This window comes from Miscanthus floridulus, chromosome 6 (genome assembly GCF_019320115.1).
Source record: "Miscanthus floridulus cultivar M001 chromosome 6, ASM1932011v1, whole genome shotgun sequence".
Classification (NCBI taxonomy): Eukaryota; Viridiplantae; Streptophyta; class Magnoliopsida; order Poales; family Poaceae; genus Miscanthus; species Miscanthus floridulus.
In genome coordinates, this window is record NC_089585.1 from 98,262,567 (window position 1) to 98,280,050 (window position 17,484).

A 17,484-nucleotide genomic window follows, 5' to 3' on the forward strand; every position below is an offset into this window, starting at 1 on the left:
GTGTTTGCAACCAAGTGGGTAGTCCTCACAAACCATGGAATCATAAAACTTTATTTAACTTCATGCATACAGTACACATGACGGCAGATAGTGCTTTTCTTTTCCTCCATGCAATCTTCTTTTAGTTTCTGTAATTTTACCAAGTCATTGTGCTATCCTGCATATAGAAAATCATGGAACTAATTCTTACACACACAAAAAAAGCCTCAAATTTTAAACGTGCATAATGCAAAACATAACCAAAGCCTGAAATTTAAAACGTGCATAATACAAAACATAACCTCAGTCTCTACAGTGCTTTGCTTTATGATATGTTGGATACCATGTCACTCATTCCACATTCATCATGAAGATCGACATTGTAAAGAGTCATGTCATAACTTGTACTGTAGTTCTCATTATTGTATTGTGAACAGCTTAGAACTTTTCCACAGGACTCTGGTTGTCCAAACATGGCAAAATCTGAGCAGATAGCAACTTCATTTATCCAAGGAGTTTCAAGCTGCAGTGGAGGAAATAAAACTCTGAATGTGAGTGCAGGAAATTACAAGTCTTGTCTGAAAGAAACATGCACCAATAAGCAAGAATGAAGCTTGTCGAAGACATCAAGCATGAACCTAGATCTAGTTCTTTTTTAGATGAGCAGAATGAGAAATCCAATTTCCAGTGCTCTAATTTGTTAGGTTTGATCTCCCACCAGTTAGGCCCAACGGCCTTTTTGGGCCTTGTTCTCGCGCCCTGATCGGGGGCGCCCAACCCTACATGGTTGGTGGGCCTCTGTCGCACAGCGCTATAAAGGAAAGGTGGGGGCCGGGGCTCGCAGTACGAGGTTCACCGCGCCTCCAGTAACCCCACCAACATCCTAACCCTAACCCGATCTTGAGAAGGGGCGCTGCCAGTGACAGGAAGCACCACCGACGCCGGCAACGCCACCCCGACGCACACGCCGCCGCCGAGGATGCCACTGCACCGATTCTCCCTCTCCACCGAACATCGCTGTCGGCGCGCAGATGTCGTCCGTCAATGAGACCCCGGCCGGTGCTTCAACCACTACGGCCTTCGATGGTCTGCGACCTCTCACTCCCCTTCTCTCTAACTCTCTGTAGATCGTGTGTTAGGATCTTGATTACTGGGATTTTGACTCGATTGAGTCTTAAGAAATCTATCAATGGCATCGGAGCCAGGTGCTTCTGTGTATCCCTAACCGGGTAGAAAAAGGAAAGAGAACAGATCCATTCGGATCAGAGAAAAGATAGGGCCCTCGGCTCACGAAGCCGAACCCTAAGACCTAACCCTAATTCCCCAAAATCAAATCAGAGAAGGGAAAAGGGGAGGGTCGGATTCCGAAAACCCTAGACCCAAATCCGAAAGAGGGAAGAAGGGGAAGAAGAAAGAAAGAAGGGTCGAAACCCTGACCCTAACCCCAGTTCCCATTCGGATGAACGAAAAGAAAGAAATCGAAAGCACAGAAAACCGAATTGGCAAGAACGAACCCTAACCCTAACCCTAGTTTCCCATTTGGATGAACCCAAAAAGAACAACTCAAATCAGAAAGGGGAAAGTGGGGTTAGGGTTAGGGCGCGTCGGATGAACCTTCGCCGATGCGGGAGAAGAAGCCAAGCCGGGGGCGCTGGCTCGCCGGGCTCGGCCAAGGAAGCGCCGCGGCTAGGCCGCTCGACGGTGGCGTGCTCACCCGTTGGGGAGCACGCGCGCCGGCGAGGGGGCCGGCGACGGCGCCGAGGCTCGCTCCACCGCCTGCTCGCTCGTCGCGCTCGCTCTCGGCTGTGCTGCGCTGAAGAGAGAAGAGAGAGTGCGGCGAAGAAGAAGAGAGAGAGAGAGCAGGCGCGAATGCACTAGGGTTTCCACGGCACCGGCGCGGCGATGGTTTTGATCCGGCCGAAGACGGCGCGCGACCGTCCGATCAGAACCAACGGCCATGGATGCTCGGGCCGTAGCCTGCCCAGGCGGGCGCGAGCGCGCGTGGCAATTTGCCGGCCCAGGCCCAGGTTGCGGCCTAGGTGCGGCCTGTGCGCTCGAGGACAGCTGGGCCGAGCCGGCTTTTGCCGTCGGCCTATGCGCGCGAGAACAGCTAGGCCGAATTGGTTTTGCCGTCTTGGGCCGCGCTGGGCTGAAATGAAAGAAGAAAAATTTTGTTATTTTCCAGAAGCAATTTTAATGCATAATTTTGATGAATTTGAATGATTTTGATACAATTTTTCTGTGCAAATTTTATCCAACGATATTTTGCTCAGAAAAACAGTAAATTTTTAGTGCTTGTGGAAAATAATAATATGAAAAGATTATTAATGTTTCCGCTGTGCATGATAATTATTGTTCTCTTTGATTAAATTTGAACCAACGGGATAATTTAATTTTAAGAGAAATGAATTTCTGATAATTTTGATGCGATTATGATATTGTTATTCTCTGACCAACGTTGTTAATAACAATATTATAATTTTTGATCCATGAGAAATTGTGCATTAATTTTACTTCTGCCCAACGGTGATGTAAAATGTTTTGCATGGATGAATTATAAGTTTTAATTTGACCAACATTGAGTTAAAAGCATGAAATTTTATGTATAAATATTTCTTACTTACTCTGGTGTGATTTCAGGAGGCAAATGCATTGTGAACATTGCCAACATCCCGACACTTAATGGGACCAATCACCGTGTGTGGCGGGAGAAGTATGAATTGGAACTTGCGTTGGGAGAGCTCGATTTTGCTATCACCTCACCGTGTCCTACTGAGTCAGAGGACCCGGTGAGAGGTGAAAATGAATCTGACGTTGATTTCGCTGCTCGAAAGCGTGATCATGCTAAAATAAGAATGAAATATGACCTTGAACATAGGCAATGGACTCTCTCCAATCGCAAATGCCTATTGGTAGCCAAAGCCACCATAGAAGAACAGATAAGGGGCTCAATCCCTAAATGTGCTACTGCCAAAGAATATCTTGAGAAAATCAAGAGTCAGTTTACTGGGTCTACTAAGGCCACAACAAGTTCACTGATTAAGAAGCTTGTGAATGAGAAATTCACTAGTGGTAGCATAAGAGAGCACATTTTGAAGATGAACACTACGGCATCTAAGCTAAAAGAAATGAATTTGAAGAAGAAGGATTTCCTGATTCATTTGATTTTTGCTTCTTTGCCAAAAGAATATGACACCTTTATTGTGAATTACAATATGCAGCCTGAAAGATGGGGCATAGAAAGACTCATCTCAATGTGTGCTCAAGAAGAGAAGAGGATAAAGTCCTCACAAGGTGAATCTGCTCATTTTGTGAAGGATAACAAAAGAAAGAACTTTAATGGCAAGAATTTTAAACCACAAGGGAAACCTAAGTGGGATAAGTCCTCTTCCTCCAGTTCACAGGGAAAGAAACCCCAGGATTCTGAGAATCAGCAGTATGGTGGAGCTGAAAAAGATCAGTGCAAACACTGCTTCAAGAAGGGACACTACAAGAGGGATTGTCCAGACTTCCTGAAATCTCTGCTAAAGAAAGGTGATGAATTTATTACATTTGTAGATGAATCCCTGTATTTATGTTATGATAAATCCACTTGGTGGGTTGATTCAGGAGCAACTACTCATGTTGCAAATTCCTTACAGGGGTTAAGTGGGACGAGAACCTTGCAAAGAGGAGAAAGAACGATTAAAGTTGCAAATGGAGTACAAGCCAATGTTGAAGCCATTGGAGTTTTTTCTTTAGAATTGAATAATGGTTTTGTACTTAGACTTAAAGAAGTACTTTATGTTCCCTCTTTACGTAGAAATTTGATAAGTGTTTCGAAACTTGATGATGATGGAATTGATTGCCATTTTGGTGATGGCAAGTGTAAGATACTGGTTAATAATAAATGTGTTGGTCTTACCTTCCGACAAGACAAGCTTTATTTATTATCTCTTGCTGAGAATGCGAACAATGTATGCGATGAGAATGTGAATGATTCCCCATCTACGGATGTAACTAAGAAGCGGAAGAGAATTGATACTGTCTCTTCGAAATTATGGCATTGTCGCTTGGGCCATATTTCGAGGGGGAGAATGGAACGATTGGTCACGGAATCAATTCTCCCGCACTTAGAATTTTCAGATTTAGAACAATGTATTGATTGTATCAAAGGAAAGTATGTCAAGAAAATTAAGAAAGATGCCAAACGAAGCACAAGAATTTTAGAAATAATCCACACAGACATATGTGGTCCTTTTCCTGTGAAAAGTGTGGATGGTTATGACTCGTTTATAACATTCATAGACGACTACTCTCGTTATGGCAATATTTATCCAATTAAAGAAAGATCGGAAGCATTGGATAAATTCAAAATATTTAAAGCTGAAGTTGAAAATCAGCATAATAAGAAAATCAAGATAGTACGATCAGACCTAGGTGGAGAGTACTATGGGCGACATACCCCATATGGCCAAATTCGTGGACCATTTGCAAGGTTCCTACAGGAAAATGGCATAGTTGCTCAGTACTCCACACCGGGGGAGCCTCAGCAGAATGGAGTGGCTGAAAGACGTAACCGTACCTTAATGGATATGGTAAGAAGCATGATGAGTTACTCTACATTACCGATTAGTTTATGGATGGAGGCACTGAAAACCGCCATTCACATACTTAATCTAGTACCAAATAAATCGGTGCCTAAAACATCGTATGAATTATGGACAGGAAGGGAACCCTCACTTAACCATTTGCGTGAGTGGGGCTGTCTAGCTGAGGCAAAAGTGTTTAACCCAAACATAGGAAAGTTAGACTCTAAGACAGTCCGCTTCCATTTTATTGGCTATCCAGAAAGATCAAAAGGATATCGTTTCTATTGTCCTGACAGACATATGAAGATTGTAGAAACAAGACACGCTATGTTCTTGGAGGATAACATGATCAGGGGGAGCATGGTAGCACGAGAAATTAGTCTATAGGAGAAGCGGGTACATGTACCCACTCTGATGGTTGAGGAACCATTCTTCACGCTACCTGCTGCTGTTGCACCGACAGTGCAGGACACTGTAGTGCCAACACCTGTTGCAAGTTCTCCCGTGGCGACAATGAATGAACATGAGGAACCTGTCCTTGAGGAACCTATCCTTGAAGAACCTATAGAACCAAATGTTGCACATGAGGAAGAACAACAATAGCCAAATGTGGAACAAGTGCCGGAGGCACCTAGAAGGTCTCAAAGAATAAGAAGATCAGCTATTACTGATGACTATGAAGTTTATGAAACAGAAGAATGTCAGATGGGGGATGACCCCACCTCATTTGAAGAAGCCATGAGAAGCGACCACTCATCAAAGTGGCTTAAGACCATGGAAGATGAATTGAAATCAATGAGTACCAATAAAGTTTGGGACTTAGAAAATATTCCTAAAGGAACCAAAACAGTAGGCTGTAAATGGGTCTACAAAATGAAATATGACTCCCAAGGGAATATAGAAAGGTTTAAAGCACGACTTGTGGTGAAAGACTTCACGCAAAGAGAAGGGATTGATTACAATGAGACGTTTTCTCCAGTCTCATATAAAGATTCCTTCAGAATTATAATGGCACTTGTAGCCCACTATGATTTGGAGTTACATCAAATGGATGTAAAGACGGCTTTCCTAAATGGGGATTTGGAAGAAAATGTCTATATGGCACAACCGAAAGGTTTTGTCGTAAAAGGAAAGGAAAATATGGGATGCCGTCTGAAGAAATCAATCTACGGATTGAAGCAAGCTTCAAGACAGTGGTATTTGAAGTTTGATAGAACAATAAAAGGTTTTGGGTTTGAAGAAAATGTTAAGGACAATTGCATTTATGCAAAGTTCAAGAATGGACAGTACATATTCCTAATTTTGTATGTGGATGATATCTTACTTGCTAGTAGTGATATCAATCTACTAATGGAAACGAAGAAATTCTTGTCCTCAAACTTTGATATGAAAGATCTTGGTGAGGCCTCGTTCGTTTTGGGAATAGAGATTCACCGAGACAGGAGAAAAGGGGTTCTAGGATTATCGCAAAAGGCATACATAGAAAAGGTCCTGAAGAAATTTAGTATGCATGCGTGCAGTCCTTCACCTGCTCCTATAGTCAAGGGCGATAGGTTTGGGGAACATCAGTGTCCCAAGAACCAATATAAAATTGACCGAATGAAAGTGGTACCGTATGCTTCAGCTATTGGAAGTTTACAATATGCTCAAGTGTGTACACGCCCTGACTTAGCTTTTGTTACCGGGTTACTTGGCAGATATCAAAAGAATCCAGGAATTGAATATTGGAAATTAGTGAAGAAAGTCATGCGTTATTTGTAGGGTACGAAAGGCCTCATGCTTACATATAGAAGATCTGATACCCTGCAGATAGAGGGGTATTTAGATTCTGATTATGCGGGAGACGAAAGAAAATCCACGTCAGGATATGTATTTACTCTCGTAGGAGGGGCTATATCGTAGAAAAGCTCCAAACAAACCGTAACTACATCCTCGACAATGTATGCCGAGTTTGTAGCATGCTATGAGGCAACGGGGCAGGTGAATTGGCTTAAGAAATTCATACCCGGATTGAAAGTGATTGATGATATAAATGAACCACTGAGATTGTATTGTGATAACAATCCAGCGGTACAGTACGCTCACAACAATAGGTCAAGTGGTGCTGCCATACACATTGACATAAAGTATTATGTTGTGAAAGATAAAGTTCAGGATCATATAATAAATCTTGAGCATATAAGTACAGAGAAAATGCTCGCGGATCCGCTCACAAAGGGCTTACCACCCAACGTGTTCAGAGAACACGTAGCCGGCATGAGTTTAAGGGAAAGCCTATGATTCCCGAACATACGAAGGGCCCAAAGGAAGTTTACATTTCAAAACGGAGAAGTATATTGTGGCTGTTAGTCTAACGGCACTAATTGCTGTGACGATGGGACAGTTCTATGCACTAATCTGTGATGAAATAGGATGGAAGCAAGAAAAATATGAATTGAAAGTTTTGAGTATGAAATTAAAGAACGAAGAATAGATGAGAGATCAATGGGGAGAATGTTAGGTTTGATCTCCCACCAGTTAGGCCCAACGGCCTTTTTGGGCCTTGTTCTCGTGCCCTGATCGGGGGCGCCCAACCCTATATGGTTGGTGGGCCCCCGTCGCACAGCGCTATAAAGGAAAGGTGGGGGCCGGGGCTCGCAACACGAGGTTCACCGCGCCGCCAGTAACCCCACCGACATCCTAGCCCTAACCCGATCTGGAGAAGGGGCGCTGCCAGCGACGGGAAGCACCACCGACGCTGGCAACGCCTCCCCGACGCCCACGCCGCCGCCGAGGATGCCACTGCACCGACTCTCCCTCTCCACCGAACATCGCTGCCGGCGCGCAGATGGCGTCCGTCAACGAGACCCCGGCCGGTGCTTCAACCACTACGGCCTTCGATGGTCTACGACCTCTCACTCCCCTTCTCTCTAACTCTCTGTAGATCGTGTGTTAGGATCTTGATTACTGGGATTTTGACTCGATTGAGTCTTAAGAAATCTATCATAATTGAGTCAGCAGCATGTTTGGAGCCAAGTGACAAGTGGCTCAAACGTCTGCAACATGATATCTTAGGTCATCATTTGCCTTGTTCCAAGAGATCAAAGGTTGGGGATGGACTGCCACCGGAAGGAGCATGTACCGTCTTTGGTCAAGAGGTTAATTTTGATATTAAAAAAGCCGACGTGATCAACCAGGCAAAGGAGGTCCAGCTAAGGTATGGAAGATTGATTAACAAACAAAACCTAAAAGGCTCTCTCATTTCGGCAAAAAATCTTAACCGTTGGATAGGAAGATGGTGCCAAGGTAGTGCCTCTATTTACCATGCTGCTTCAAATGTTGAAAAGCAAACACTGAAGTTTAATACGCCACCTGATGGTCTTGAAGGTCAGTTTCCAAGCATTGCTGCAATGGCAATGACGGGGCGAGCAATGAACAAGCTGCGACCGTGTGAACTTCAGAAAAGGGGCCCTTCGGTAGCGTGGAAGACACGGGGGCTGTGACAGTTGAGAAAGTGTGCTCATCTTTGTTCTGCGCATTAGCTATTTAGTTCTCGCCTGTCAGCAGATATCTACGGGTAAAAAGATTGCTACACTAATATAACTGTCAAACCGTGACTACCATGAGTGAGAATATGTGTTTTTTAATCATGTTTGTGAAGTCATTAGCTATTTAGTCATTAGCTATTTAGTTTCTTCGTCCTTTTTTTGCCTCTTTTAATTGTAGTATAATGGCTGTATGATGCATTGAATTTTTGTGAAGTTCCTTTTGTGTTCCATGAAACACAAGATTGTAATATTAATGGATATAAACAAGCGTGCCTTTATCCTTCCTTGAACAATGTTGAACAGCACCAGTGTAACTTGGTAGTATTTGTAATGCGATTTTTGCCCTATAATTCCACTGTAGTCGACACCAAAAAGGTCCTAGATGAAATAGACTGAAGTTTATTGCGATAAAATTTCCATTAATTTTTTTACTTTGTTTCATCAAGTTAGTTTCGGTGTAAATATGCAAGTGCATCACAAAACAAACTCTGAATAGATATTACTTTCATATGGAAATAACCGTACCTTCTTATTGTTAGGAGGGGGGCAACAACCCAAACATGTAACATAGAGCATTTTGAGCTTCATGTGTATAGTTGTTAGAATGTTATTATGCTCTTTGTAGTATGTTCCATGTTGTACATGATGGTGCTTGGGCAAGCTTAGGCTCATTTTGTTCATATTGATACATACTTGTTGAGCTAAGCTTGTTTTGTGAATTGTGAACATGTTTAATACTTGCTAAATCTGAAAAATTGTTCACCGCTGAGATAGGCAACTAGCATGTCTAGGATGTGTTGAAATCCTTTTGCTATCACTAGTATGCTAGGCTGCTATGTCTCATGCTTTGAGTCATTCACTGTCTTGGTCAAAATAATATTGTGCTAAAATTTGATCCAAGTTAAGTGAAGAGAAAGATCGAGATGGGTTTGCACTTGTCACCACGTCGCTGTGTCGACACAGAAACTTGGTCACCGTGCAGGACACACGACAAGCCTGGAAGATCTGCTTAACTTCAAAAGCAGGACAAGTCGGTTTCGAGTTCATAAAGTGTGCCGGTCAATTTGACACTGCAATTGACAAAGAGAGAAAAATCAAAGCCAATCAAGTAAGGCTATCGACTAAAGAGTCGATATCCAGCAATAAAGTAATAGAGGTAAACATCATCAACTAAACAGATCATTATTACTATAAAAGCATTGATCCGACAAGTTTGATTTGAAGAGCATAACATGAGAGTAATTATTTATTCTAACATAATAGATTTATAAACCATCTAGATCTAATTCATCATTATTATCAAACATTTCAAAGATGATGCAGCGTCGATAAAGACAATAAAATAAAACTATGAGATTCACAGACCTAATCATATCGAAATAGATTTTTACAAGCATGTTATGAAGTGAAAGCACAAGCCATCGGCTAATTCAGAAAATATCAGATAGCCGATGGATATGAGACAAGATAAACGTGGAAGCGTCGGCTGTCGTCTGTAGAGCCGATGCGGTATAGATTATGTATAACATGTGATCAATCACCCATGCATTTAATACAAATAAATCTACAAACTAGCTAGAAATAATCGATTACCACTACCGAACAGTTCAATTTGATGCAGCGTAGGCAAAGATAATAGATCAAAGCCCAACAAGTTTACTGTAATACCCTGGGTGTTACACATTAAACAAACTACTAAATCATGTCATGAGCATCATTTTTATGTAATAATGCATGTGATATACGGTATTGATAAATTTTTTGTAGCCTAAAATGACCAATAAAAATATTAAATAGAAATTATTCAATAACTCATGTTATGTCAAGTAGGGTGGAAAACCAATTTTTATTGAGCAAAAGTGTTATAGAACATGTGTGGGACACCTAAATAAGGTTTGAAGTACAAACTTTGTAGATGTTACACCCCTGATGTTACGGGCTCGTTTAGCACCGCGATTTAGGCCTACGTAAAATTTTCGAAACGAGTTTCTCGAATTTTTATTTAAAACGTACTTGACGTGATTAGTGTGAAAGCACGAATTGAAGAGAGAGAGAGAGCGCAACAGCCTCATTTATTTTTCCTGGCATTAAGCGTACTGGTTGCATGGCAATTATTCACCGTCTCGTCCATGCCACTGTTGTCCTACGCCCGACGCCGTGTGCGAGCGTCCTTACTGCTGCTACGCTGCTGCTGTCTTTTGCCCTTAAGAAAGATGGCCGGCCTGCTGCTCGTATCGTCCCGTCGATCTACAATGCTGCCGTCGCATGCTGCGCTGTCCCGGCGTTAATGAAGTTGGCTGGTCACTCTCGTTGTTTTCTTCGTATATTTTCTATTTCTGCTGCCTCTGTTGCTTGCCTTGCCTGCCACTGCTGTCTGCCTCTATGCCGAGCACCCGACGTGTCCGCAGTGCCAGCAAGTGTGCCGCTTAGTCGCGTCGAGTCAAGATAAGGACAACGCACTTTACAGCACAAGTAGCCGAGCCTTCACTGCTACAGCAGACCTTTTCCTCCTCACCTCTGTTCCCTTTTATTCTCCTGGTCTCTGCCTCTGTCTGCCAGCCTTGATTGTATCTTGCTGCCTCTCCTTACTTTTGCCTACCCCTGCTTGCCTGCGATAGATTATGAAGGATCAACTAGCTCCCTAACCTATCAGCAGATGAAGCCTGTCACGTCGGGACCTATTTTGTTATGTTGCCTACTCTAGCTAGCTTCTTGTACTCAGTTCTCTGGTGCAAAGTCATACTAGTCTGCAACTCTATAAAATACTGGCCGCATAGAATAGTAAGCTAGCGGATTAGCCCCTCCTTGATATTGGGTCACGCTCCGCCGCTGCCCTGCTGTCCTTCTTAGTCACGACACGCCTAGACAAAGTTAGGCTGGGTCACCTCCGTGTCGCTGCTGCTGCTCCCGCTCCGCAGCGCTGCCTTCTTTTTCTTCCCCGCTTAGTGTGCCGTGTCTGGAGCATTGCTGTCGCCAGGCTGCCATCCTTGCTTTTCCCTCCCTCCCTTTTTCCTCTGCCCCTGAGGCCGAGCTGCTACTGCCGCTTTTCGCTGCCCGTGCGTGCCCTGCACTCCGTAGCGGCCACGTTCTCGCTGCCTCTGCACGCCGCAGTTCAACGGCGCCATGCGTGTTTCCACCCACCTGTCCGGGCCATAGTGCCCCGCCGTTGTTGAGCCTTCGGCTGTCGCCCAGCCACCATGCGCGAGCGCTGCCTCCACTTTCCCCGCGTCCCGGTCCGACGTCTATGCCTCGTCGAGCCGCCTCGCTCCCTTGGGGCTCCGCCGCTCAGTTTTTAGGATAAAGCGAAGGGTGAAAATCCAAGAAGAAGTTTTATACAAGGTCTTTATTACGAAATACGTGACTCATTTGAATAATGAGCTAGATCGTAGGTTGATTAGTTAAAAACCTAAGGTCTTTTCTGCATAAACGTGCGCCGAGACTGGGCCACGCCGCTTGGGCCGGCATGTTGCCCGCGCGCGGTTTGCTGGGCCGGCCTGCCGCCGAGTGCCGCTCCCATGTGGCCGCCCGTGCCATTGCTACGCCTTGCCAAGCCGCGCTACTGGACTGTCGTCGCTGCTGGGCCGGTCGCCCCGCGTTGGGTCGTCACCTGCCCCGCTGGGCCGGCCAAGTGCCGCTTCCACTGGGCCGCTCTTGCCTGCGCGCGTCGTGAGCCGAACCGCGCTGCTGGAACGACCACTACGCCTGGGCCACGCACGCCGTGCCCCGCCTGGGCCGCCTTGACCGCTGGGCCGAGTTGGTGGTTGCTGGTCCTTTAGTCTTATAAAATGATTGCTAATTTAGTCTCGGGAATAAAATTGTAACATCAATATAAAATGGTATAGGAATCTAAAAATTGTGAAACCAATTTTGTTAGTCTTCAAAAGTCATGATCTACCTGTTAGTATATTTTGTTCACATAGTGTGATAATATTCTTGGAAGCTATGTAATTAATTTAAGGTACTTAATATTCTAAAAATATAAACATGTAGGAATTGTTGTGATAAATTGATAATAGTGTTGAATCTAAAATTTTTACAGTAGGCTCCTAGCAATATTAGATACTCACTGTAATTTTTGTAGCTCCAGAATAATTAGTTGCTAAATAGATAATGATGTCCTACTGCGAATAAATATTAAATTGATAGAATAGAAGAACGAAACAACTTGGGTTTGTATAGCTGAAACATTGGTTGGGAAGTAACATCTTATTCGACAACATGGATACGTAGACCAGCGTTAGAGCTATCACGTTAGCTTGTGAGGCATGATTAGATTTCTAAGAGTTTCGGTTATCGTTGGTTATTTACATCTATGCATTTACATCAATGCATATCATATAGGTAAGATGATGGATCAACGGATCAAGTGAAGGATGGTTGGGAATCCGAAGATGGTGTAATGGTATTCTCTCTAGGAGATGATGCAATGGGCTTTCTATTTAGTTGATGGTGGATGATCTGAAGATGCAGATACTAACTTTTTAATATATATCTTACCCAAGCAAGCCCTGGTGCATAACCCCTACTTTTCTGCAGTTTAAATTATATTTGTGCATTAAGTTTTAAGGAGTTGAATGAAACCCACTTGCACATATATATCTTTGTCCTATGAGTCTTACTAGTATGCCAGAATCATGTAGATTGCTATGCTATAGGACTCCGGTAGAAGTCGAGTGATGGTTGTCACTCGTGAGAGATAGGAAATATATTATTGGATTACTGTCACTTGGAATATATAAAAATGGTGACCAGGCAGGAATATGGTTTGGGTATTGGTGGGTGTAAGAGGTTGTGTCACCGTGGACGCGGGGCATAGCTTGGTTACGCTGCTTTCTTGTCTGTGTCGATTAAGGACCGGTCATTGCAATGGATGCTAGGCAAGTCACAGATCTTATTATCCCAAGCACATACTTGTGTATGGGCGCTGGGAAGACTTGTTGCTCTCTTGTCATGGATCCAACTCTTTCCAGACCGATTGTCTTGGTGGTTTTTGGGTTAGGAGGTCCTTGCACCGTACTGAGTCCAGGACTCAACGATGGGGGCTTGGAGTCCTAGTTTGGATGGGGACCTGGACACCTAGGATAGGAGGGTGATGGGTTGGTTCTGCTTGTGCCCGGGGTACAAGCGGGGCATGTGTTTTTGGGGTACCCAGCTGGGGATATTGGTTCGCGAATCGCCACTGAGTCGGTATGACTTGTCTTAACTCTAGCACTGTAGTAAGAACTAAAGATGAAAGATGGAAAAAGGAAATCTGATTGCTTACCACCTGCTTGAAAGTAGCACAGGTGCTTACATAGAATGGCTAGTTAATGAACCAATGCGGCTATTAGTAAAAATCAAATATAAGGACACACGCTTAGTAATGCTTTCTGCAAATGCAATAAAATCCACAAGCCAGATAGCCTTGCATGTCCTTGGAGTCTTTTCTTTCCTCCTATCGGGTAAGTTTTGCTGAGTACAATCGGGTGCTTCAGGATTTATTTCCCCTGTTGCAGGTGCCAGGTGGATGCTAGAGCTGACTCTTGTGTGTGGACTCCTCCTAGTGGGCTCAGAGAGGATTCCTTTATGCTGCGATTATAGTTTTATTTATAACTCTTATCAAATATTTTTATAAATGGAAGTTCTATAATCTGTTATCATAGTTTATATATCAATGCTTCATCATGACATGAATAGATGTTTGTTTCTGCTGTAATTCTGATCACATGTTTATATTCCGTTGTTACATTAAATTATTCATAACTCTAATAATATGATTACATTATGCTGTTATAATAATAAATGTTATACTCTGATGTACATGTAAAGTGATGTAAGAAATGATTAAGAATGATGTAGGCTTTATTCTCTCATTTGTGATCCTGATGAAAAATGTGGATTTTTTTGTTCTTCCCTGGGGTGCACCCGATGAAACCGAGTAATTTAGTGTTCTCCCCTGAGTACTTAGTGTCTAAGGAAATATGAGCACTCCTAGGAGGTATTAGATTAGGCGGTTCTGCCATAGTAGATGATAATGCAACTCTTGCTGTAGAAAAATAATATGACTAGCTAGTATTTCTAATGGCTTGGAAATGAAACTTGAAGTCAAATTCAGCTCAAGATTTGGAAGAAATTTTAAATTTAGAAACAGTGTGACAATGCCATGTTGGTGAATTAATTCTAAAAAATCTAGCTAAAGGTCAATGCTATGTTTTTGCTACTTATGGTAGACTAATGTACCCTCGTTAGCATGGTCAGGGTAGTTTAGCTTGAACTATGTTAGGTTAGTTTTTAAACGCGCTTCAAAATGCATGCACTTCACCTAGGGTAGCCGTTCAGACTGTGCGCGGTCACCGTGTTTGGGTGTGCGGCGTCGCGCATGCGTGCTCGTGCCATTGCATGGGCACACCATGCATGACCTTGTCGGTGGCGGTTGAAAGGATCAAGATGCCCAAGAGGGGGAGGGGTGAATTGGGCTAATTCTAAATTTCTTTTGAAATAATTAAATCCTATGATTAGCCCAATTAACCCCTTGTGCCTAGAAAGTGTTTCTAATTGTTCTACCACACAAAAGACTTGCAACCTAAGTTCCAATCCTACTCTAGCATGGCAATTCTATGAATGTAAAGACAAGAATTGAATTGTTCAAAGTAAATAGAGAAGGAGGAACACGGCGATGTTTTGCTGAGGTATCGGAGAGTCGCCATTCCCCACTAGTCCTCGTTGGAGCACCCACACAAGGGTGTAGCTCCCCCTTGATCCGCGCAAGGATCAAGTGCTCTCTACAGGTTGATTCTTCAACACTCCGTCGTGGTGAATCACCCACAACCGCTCATAACTTGAGTTGGGTCATCCACAAACTCTCCGGATGATCACCAAGCTCCCAATCACCACCAAGCCATCTAGGTGATGGCGATCACCAAGAGTAACAAGCACGAACTCTCACTTGCCACGACAAGCCTAATGAGAACGGTGGATGCACACTTTGCTACTCTTGATCTTCACTAATGAGGGCTCTCTTTGGGATTCTCAAATCTCAATCACCTCACTAGGACCTTGCTCTTCTTGGCACTCACAAACATGTTTCTCAGCTATTGGAATGAGCAAAAGTACCCCCACACACGAGTGGAGGTTGTATTTATAACACTAGCTGAAAAACGAACCGTTATGTGCCTCTGCGGGGTGACCGGACGCTCCGGTCAGTACACCCCGAACTCTAGTGGTTAAGTGGTGACCAGATGCTGGCCAACATCTGGTCAGCACTGACCGGACGTGTCCGGTCACGTTTTCTCCTCACTAGACCCTTACTGAAGTTGACCAGACGCTGGACCCTCAGCATCCGGTCACTTGCTGAGCAGCGTTCGGTAAGTAGCCAAAACCTAATCATCGTCCAGTTAGCATTGATCGGACACGTCTGATCAGGATTCTCCCTCTCTAGGACCTTACTGGAGTCGACCGAACGCTGGCCCTCGGCGTTCGGTCACTTCCAGATGCTTTCACATTGGTCAAATGAACTGACCGGACCCTAAGCCAGCGTCCGGTCACACTAGAGCCAGCGTCCGGTCAGTATTTGACCCTCCATTCACTTTCAACTCTCGATCATATATGAATGAAGTTTGCTCCATATATTTTGAATTACAGCAACCAGAACACAATTTGAATTACAACTGAGTCTTTGATCCGTATATTTTGATATATCCTCAATTTACTCAGAAGCTTGTGGTATACCAAATCTAAGTGGATTGTGAGCATCTCTTATACTCAAATTTACTTATGGCAAATTATTTGGTTGTGATTCAGAATAGAAAATTGACTCCCAAATTCTTAATAAAATAAAGTGCTTGTTGAAAGTCATTCAAATTACATGAGGCACTTATTTAGGGGGAGCTAAGTTTCTATTTTTCACCATTGTGGACTAACAAATTTATCTAGCATTCTTTGTAGTTCTTTAGATGAAAATGTATCTAGCATGATTATTTGGCAATTGAGGTCAACATGAAGATCATCATGCTGTTTATCTTCTTAGTGGTATTCTTGTGGGCTCAAGGCAAAGGTATGTGTAACAACCCAAAAATCCACACACCAAAAATCCCAACTACAAAATTTTTTCTTCAAAAGCCCATGTGATGATGAGTGACATTTGTAGGAGCTAACCCTAAGTGTTGCATTAGTCGTAATCCAACTAAACAAACTCATAAGCATAGCATGTCACTTATTGTATATGTGTGTGTTTAAAATCCCTAACACATACATTCTTGCATGCATTTTAATTCTAAACAAGTGAGTTGCCTTTTATTGATCTTTTGTTGTGCAAATAAAAGTGACCACTTATAATTAATTTATTATGCAATAAATTAGTCACCTAAGTACCACCTAAGTATGTGGGCCCCACCAACCAGCCCTAAGCTCCACCCTTAATCAAGGTGCACACTTGTACATGAAACTAAATAAATCAAACCCTAACCAAATTGGCAACAAATAAAAGAGAAAGGAAACAAAATAGAAAAAGAATAAGAAAAAGAGAAAGGAAAGAAGAGGGAGCAGCAGCAGCCCAGGCCTGCTCGGCCTTGCGAGCCAGCCCGGCCGAGCCCGCCTGCTCTCCCACTCGCGCACGCGGCCCACGAAGCTGGCCTAGCAACACCCTACCGCTCCTGCGCGCACAAGCCGCTGATGAGCCAGACCCGCCCGTCAGCCATCATGCACAGCACGTCGCCACATCAGGGCAAGCTGACAAACAGGCCCCCTCTATTAGCCGCCCAGCTATAGCGTCATCATCTTCCCCATGCTCCCTCCACCACACGACCTGGAGCCGACCGTGGAGCAGGAGTGGGCCCAGGGTCACGCACATCGCATGACCCTGTCCCCCACCTTAGCGCCGTGCCCATGCAACCACCCCCACATGTGAGAGCCATCTGATGCGCTCGGCGCATCACCAGCCGTTCTGCCATCCGCCATGGATGAGCATGGAGCTCGGCCTATAAAAGGAGGACCCCGAGCCCTAGCCCTCCATTCACCTCGCCGTCGCCATGCGGTTCGCACCAGCACACTAAGCCGAGGGACAAGAGGAGAAGGAGAGGCGCGGAGAAGGACGCCGCCGTCGAAGTAGAGGAAGACGACACTGTCTTCTTCCGCGAGCTGATGTAGCACCATGCACCGCTACATGGCCGCACCGTCAACACCACACCACCACTCCGCACCGCCAAGCACACCACGGTGAGCACCTTGGTTGAGACCTCTCCAAGCCCATCGGGAACGCCATCGCAAGGCACGCGCTCGCTGTGCTCACAACACCTCATGGTGAGGCCACCACGGTGTGGTTACGTGCCATCACGGCCAACACCGACCTCACTCCAAGCTTCGCCAAGCCCGCGAACATGTGATGCACCCATTTAGTGTTGAGGAGAGCATGGGAGAGACCCTAACCATGG

At 44.3% G+C, this 17,484-nt stretch overlaps 1 pseudogene; it reads left to right on the top strand.

Annotated features, from left to right (window-relative positions):
* The first annotated feature begins 346 nt into the window (after positions 1-346).
* On the top strand, positions 347-8,032 carry LOC136460872 (uncharacterized; annotated as a pseudogene).
* The last annotated feature ends 9,452 nt before the right edge of the window (positions 8,033-17,484 follow it).